Here is a 6,933-nt window from a genome sequence, read left to right on the forward strand (position 1 = left end):
TAGAACTTAATCTGCCTTGGGATAGCATTGGTACTTGTTTATTATTTTTTATTGGGTTGTTTATACTTTTTTCTCTGTCTGATAGTGGATGGTTGTCACTGTGTGCACGCTGACTGAGACAACCCTGGCAAGAGCGACAGCGGTGGCGGCAGAAGCTACCCATGGTTATTATGAAACTCTAGGTGAGTCGGGTCGGGTTGCTAGGTCGGTTCGGGTCAGTTGGGCCTCGGGTCTGCTCTATTGGGTCAATGGTTGTAATTTGGGCTTCAGCTGGGTCTGATCTAGAACTAGACTGCTTGTGAGTTGGGTCGGATCTGGGTTAATATGTCTGGGCTGCTTTGGCCTCCTAGGTTGATGGATTTTGGGTATTAAACCTACAAAAATGTAATATGTATTATTAATAATAATTAATAATAATAGTAGTAATAATAATAATACAATAATATAAAATTTTTGTAGAGCCGGACAAAAACGAGTTTCTACAGCTGCCCCTCTTTGCATATTCTTGTGTTAACAATAATAAGGTAAAGACAAAAAAGACAATTAATTTTTGTTCGATTCTCCTCTTTTTTATTTCTGAAATTTGATATGTTTGGTGGTTGGGGATGACACAACTCATACATGCCTAAAAGGTCTGGTCATCTAAGGGTGACACGGCTCCTACGTGATGAGGAGATCTGGTCAAGGGATGACATTATTCCTAGTGATAAGGTTGTCTTGGCCATCTTTAGGGAGGGTGATAACACAATTCTTACACGATGAGGACGCTGGTTATCTAGGGGAGACACGGCTTCTACATGATGAGGAGGTTTGGTCAGTGGATGACATGGTTCCTACGTGATGAGATGGCATGCCATCTTTAGGGGTGATAATACGGTTCCTACGTGACGTGGACGACTGGTTATTGTCGAAACGATTTTTTGAAATAAGAGCGAGATTTTTGAAAACCACACCATTTTTAATTATCATTTCATGATTCATTTTTAATCAAAAGTGAATGCGATTTGAAAAACCTCTTTCGTTTTGAAAATTTTGGGATTTCCTTTACGATAGAAAAATATGGTTCGAGGAGTCACCACCAATCTTTGATTAGGGTGTGATTGGGCACCCAAAATGTTTTGTCATTTTAAATAAAAAATTAATTTTAATTAAGACGACAAATTTAGGTATGTGTTACCAAATTCCAAGTTTGAGAGTCAATTACACGTGGGGAAGGATTAGCACCCCCACAGCGCCCTAAATCAATACCTAGTCAATTAATTATTTTCTTTGCAATGAAATTTACAAATTCGATTTTAATTTGATTTATGATCCCCAACAAAACAACAACATACGAGTTTTACAATATTCAAAAACACCAAAATAGATTAAATTAAAATTACCCAACCTTTAGAAAGATAAAGAATATTCGATTATTTAAAAATATCGAGACCAGATCTTAAATGTGTTATAATAACCTTTTCTCGATAAATTTAAATAGTCAAATATTTTTTTCTTCAATTCCCAAATTTTAGAGTGATGAATCAATTTTTAGGTGTCACTAATGGGATACACTTCTAATTTAATATCGTCAAAAGCGGATATCTAATAAGTTAAGACAACCCACTTAAAACGATTTTAAATTAAAAGGGTATTACCCTTAATTCGATTATGTAATAATGTCGAGTTATGCACGTGAGGCTATCATGCAAATCATACTAAAATAATGTCCTATAAAAATTAGTTAAGCAAATATTATGATTAAAAATATCATGCAAGGTGACATTTTAATACAAAAATTCTCTTAATATTTTTTATAACTATAAATTATAAACTATATTAATATGTAATGCACAAACGTGGCTTAAGATAAAAAAACATATTAACTCAAAATATAAATTTCAAAAAATAACTATATTTAAGGACTAAAACGTATTAAACAAAACTTTACCATTTTAAATACAAACAAAATAAGAATTAAACTGTACATGCAAATATTACCATATTGATTAAAACTACTATTATCATTATGGATTAAAACCAGAATAAACCCAACATCTACAGGACCAAAACATAACATGCAAAAACTTGGAGCTCTAATGTCTAAATGACAAAAACAAAATAATCAACATTTATGACTAAAATTAAATAAGCATGAAATACAAAGATCAAATTAAAAACACAACAGACTAGATTTAAAGACTAAAACACCAATTAACCAAAATTACATGCTAAATGTAAAAATAACATACAACTTAGAATAATCATAACAAAGGACCAGATTGAAAGTCGTACTAAATGTAAAGGCACGAGTAGAAAATTGAAAAACTTAACCTGAAGACTATACTGCATCAAGCAGACAACTCTAATGACTCATACAGTAAATAACCCATAAACTATAACTAAAACCTAAAACTAGAAAATGACAAAATCAGGACAAATTCAAAGGGCTAAATTCGAAAACAATTCTTATTAATGACTAAAGTGAAATAAATGATAAAGTAAGGATCAAAGACTAATATTACCTCTAAGTTTCGGTGGCTAAATACTAATTAACCCAAAAGATTTACTATATATTCTAAAAAAACTAAACCTTAACTAACCCTAATCCTAAATAACACCCAACAACCGCTCTCTCTTCTCCCTCAATATCTCTTGGTCGCTTCCTCCCACACAGTCGAGGCTTCAAAAGCCTCATAACCATCACCAGCCACCGCAAGTCGGTGGCCACTTTCGCTCCAACTTCCGCATGGTAAGGCCGAAAGTCCCAAAAAAACTACCCAAATCCATCTAAAGCCTTCATCATTTTTTACTATATCTCTCTTCTTCCTCGATCGAGACCCAAAGCAACCAAAATCATCGTGAACTGGCGTTATACCGAACTCAGACCACCATCCAAACTAACCTCTGTTAAATCCCTTAACTAAGCTCTCGACGCCAAACTTTATAACTCTAACTGATAACCCTTAAACCCCTAACCTAATCTTTAGATTCGACGACGATTAAGTACTCCGACGAAGGCTCAACTACTCCCTAAGGTAAAAATCTATACCTTCCTCTTTCTGTTTTTACTAGAACACATGCACACCAAGAAAGGATTACTAAAAAAAAAGAAATACCTCCAAACATGCTTGTATTACTTGTTAGTTTCTTTTCAAAAATGGGTAAGAAACCCTTACATTGACTGTTTTTGCCGAAAAAATAGGGAAGCCCCTTTTTTACAAATCTCTCCCCTCTAGGCTATTGCTTAATACTCCCTGGATTTTCTTTGATGAATGCTCTCATTCTCCTTTGATTTTAGAATAACCTCCTTCTTCTCTTTGTCTTCCTCCTTTTGTTTTTAACCTCGAGCCCCCTTCTGTTGTTTATTCTTCATACTTTTTATTGGTGTTGGTATCTTGATGTTGCAGAGCATGGAGGGCACCAACAGTGCCTCGGTCTCCTCCCCTTGTCTGTTGATTGCTGGATAATGGTCTCTCTTGGTGTTCTCGATGGTGCCAGGGCATGGGCACTCGGGGAGTGGAGCAGGTAGGGCATGGATGACAACCCCGGCTGGTGTGCTCGTAGAGCAGCAGGGCATGGGTAATGGGGAACCGAGCTATTCTGCTTGGGTATGGTGTTTGGCAGCACATGGGATTCTCGTGGGTAATGCTTGAAAGGGCGTGGAGTAGCTACTGGGGAGCTGTGCTGCACGTGGGAGACATGAATAGCTCAGGTTGGGTTACAACTGGGTCGGATCTTATAATCTGGGTCGAATCTGGGCTTATAACCGGGTCTTCAGGTTTGGGTTTGATAACCCTTTGTAATTGGGCCAATTTGGGCTTGTTGTAAGGCCTGCAAGAAATAATAAAACATAAGTTAATAATATTACTAATAATTATTATAATATAATAATAATAATTATAATATATAGTGATAATTATAATACAATTGTTTAATAATAATAATAATAATAATAATAATAATAATAATAATAATAATAATAATAATAATAATAATAATAATAATAATAATAATAATAATTTTCATATAATATTTATAACCCGGACAAAAATGGGTGTCTACAGTTATCTAATGGTGAAATAGCTCCTACGTGATAAGGAAGTCTGGTCGGGGGATGACACGGTTCCTAAGCGATGAGGACGACATACCATTTTTAGGGATAATGGTTTCAAGACAAACCGACTCACAGATGATACTTCAAGAGAAGATGTCTTAAGAGAGACAAAATTCGTTTCAAGGGAAACGATCTCAAATATGTTTGTTTTGTTTCAAGGGAAACAGACTCAAAGATAGGTGTTTCAAGAGAAACTGTCTCAAGGGAGACAAAACTTGTTTCAAGAGAAACATACTCAAAGATTTTTTTCAAGAAAAACTGTCTCAAGAGAGACAAAACATTGTTTCAAGAGAAACAGACTCAAATATCTTCAAAAGAAACTGTCTCAAGAAAGACAAAACTTTGTTTTAAGAGAAACAATTTCAAAGTTTGTCTTAAGAAAGTTGTCTCAAGTGAGACAAAGTTTGTTTTGAGAAAAACAATCTCAAGTTTCAAGTGAAAGAAACTTGAAATTTGTATCTCAAAGGAAAAATGTCTCAAGCGAGACGAAATTTGTTTTTAGCTAAAACTGTCTCGAGTGAGACAAAATTTATTTTTAAGAAAACTTGTCTCAAGCGAGACGACCCTTTGTTTCGAGGGAAACAATCTCAAATACGATCGATAGTCTGCTTGCTCCTGCATGTGGAGGAAAGGCCTTCAGAAGATCTGATCGTTTACATCAGGATATTGAATCTCTAAAGATGCCCCAACGTTCGATTGTTGAATCTCCAAAGATGCCCCAAAATTCATTATTTCTTACTTCAGCACTGATTCTAAGCACGAGCTTTGTGTCTGAGAGCCACATGTCAACTACCAAGATCCACTCCAGAAAGATTGTCTTGTTTGAAAAACGTTTTTCTTCTTCTTTTATTTTCAAAAGTATGAAAATATCATTTAAAAGAGTTTTGAATTTTTTTTAATCAAAGAATTGAAAATATTATCCATTTATAGGTTTCACAATTGAAACAAATCATAAAACAAGAATTCATTGGATATCAAAGAATTAATACACTTTTAATCCTTCAATAAATTATAGCTATTTGACAAGTGTCAATATTATTTCTATTTTTAAGGTATGGTTAAGTAAGGAGAGGATAAAATGTCTTTGATTGTTATTTTTTGTCAAATGTATGACATTCTTGTTTATTTGATGTTCATTAATCTGATGGAGTATCTTATATGTTCATCTACTGGAAGTGTTCTCCGACTCCCAGCTTTCATGATCACATTTGGGTTGTGCAATGCCTTATCAAGGGATTTATGTGATCGCTTATTATGCAACAGCTGTACAGTCTTTATATTCGAGCCGTCTTTTCAGGTTTTCAACTCGAATCCTCCTTTGGTTTCAAGATGTTATTTAGAATTTACGTCTTGAACCCCTTTGTTATTTTTTTCATTTATCATGCATTAAAGATTTTAGAAAATCTTTTTGTAAATAAAAGATTAATCCTGATGGGCGGGATGAAATATGAAGATAGTTTCATATGTTTAGAAATCCATGTATGATTAGAAGGGACTTTTTAGGCATGTAATGTAGGCCATGGTTCACGGTTATGAAAGAAAGGATAAATAGACCCAAACAAGTGTTTGTGGGTTATTGAACCAATGATGAATTCATTTTGTTATCTCTTGTCTTGCTCGATTTGAATATACTCGTATATGTCCTTTTATCTTCTCTTGATATTCTATGTTCTTCTGGTGAACCAATTCTTTGAAATGATTGTGTTTGATCAATCTCATAGTTTGAAACTCGATGCGTCATTTGAGTCGAGAGACTCTTTGCATTTGCTTCTTATTTTCTTTTTGCTCTTTGCTCTTTGCTTTTTCTTCTCTCTTTGCTTTTCTCTATACTCTTTGTTTTTTTTGCTTCTTTTTTCTCTTTGTTTTGATTGGATCTTCGCACTTAGTATTTGGTTCACCTTTCGGTATCTCATCGGGATCAATATATTCACTAATGTGAGCAGATTTCCCTCACCTTGCCCCCAGTGTGGAGGGTGATCCTTGGTTAGGGTTTAATCAAAAGAAAATATCATTCAGGCTTAAATGAGGACACAAGGGATATATTTTCTCATTTTATGAAGGGATAATGAAATAATGTCATTCATCATTTCATATATGGAAGCCCTTGCAGAAGAGGTATCCCCAGGGGGATAGATTTTTAGGATTAATATTATTCACATGAAAAACAATGTAATTAATGTATGATAAAATTATTTTGAATTAATTTCCTTTTTTTTTCTGCTTCTCCCAGCATGCCTAAATTATTCAGGCTAATCTTTAGGAATTTGATACGAGATGCCCCACGTTATGTCTTCTTAGAAGAAGGTTTACGTTCAAGTGAACATCTTGTACTCAATGCCTTTAGGTTTTATTGGTAGAAAAAATGTTGGTTTTGTGTTTAAGAAGACGATGATGTGACTTTATTGGCTAAACAAAAGGTATGTGTATGACTTTTTGCGTATCGAAAAGATAAATGCAGTGTTTCAAGGTCTAAAAGAATGTTTCCAGGTTTCAAAGAGAGAATGTCAAAATTTGGTTCTTTGGTATTTACCATGAATTATTTCGGGTAAAGAATCGATAGATTTTATTTTTGGAGTTTTAGATGAGAAAAGAAAGGTCTAATCTTGCCATATGTCAAAAACCTATAATTCTTGAAGAATTAAAAGAATCTGTATTTCATTTGATATTTGAAGAACTAAAGATTAAAACTCGTTCAATTATTTAACCTTAGAAGGTAGCATAAATTCAGTCATCAAAGATTAAAAAAATTTAAGCAAATATTAAAGAAAGAACAAAAACGAGTTCAAACAAAACACAATGATCTTAGTGCAATTGGTAGATGTAATGAACCCATCTTT

The sequence above is a fragment of the Hibiscus syriacus genome, unplaced genomic scaffold, assembly GCF_006381635.1.
Source record: "Hibiscus syriacus cultivar Baekdansim isolate YM2019G1 unplaced genomic scaffold, ASM638163v2 tig00111741_pilon, whole genome shotgun sequence".
NCBI lineage: Eukaryota > Viridiplantae > Streptophyta > Magnoliopsida > Malvales > Malvaceae > Hibiscus > Hibiscus syriacus.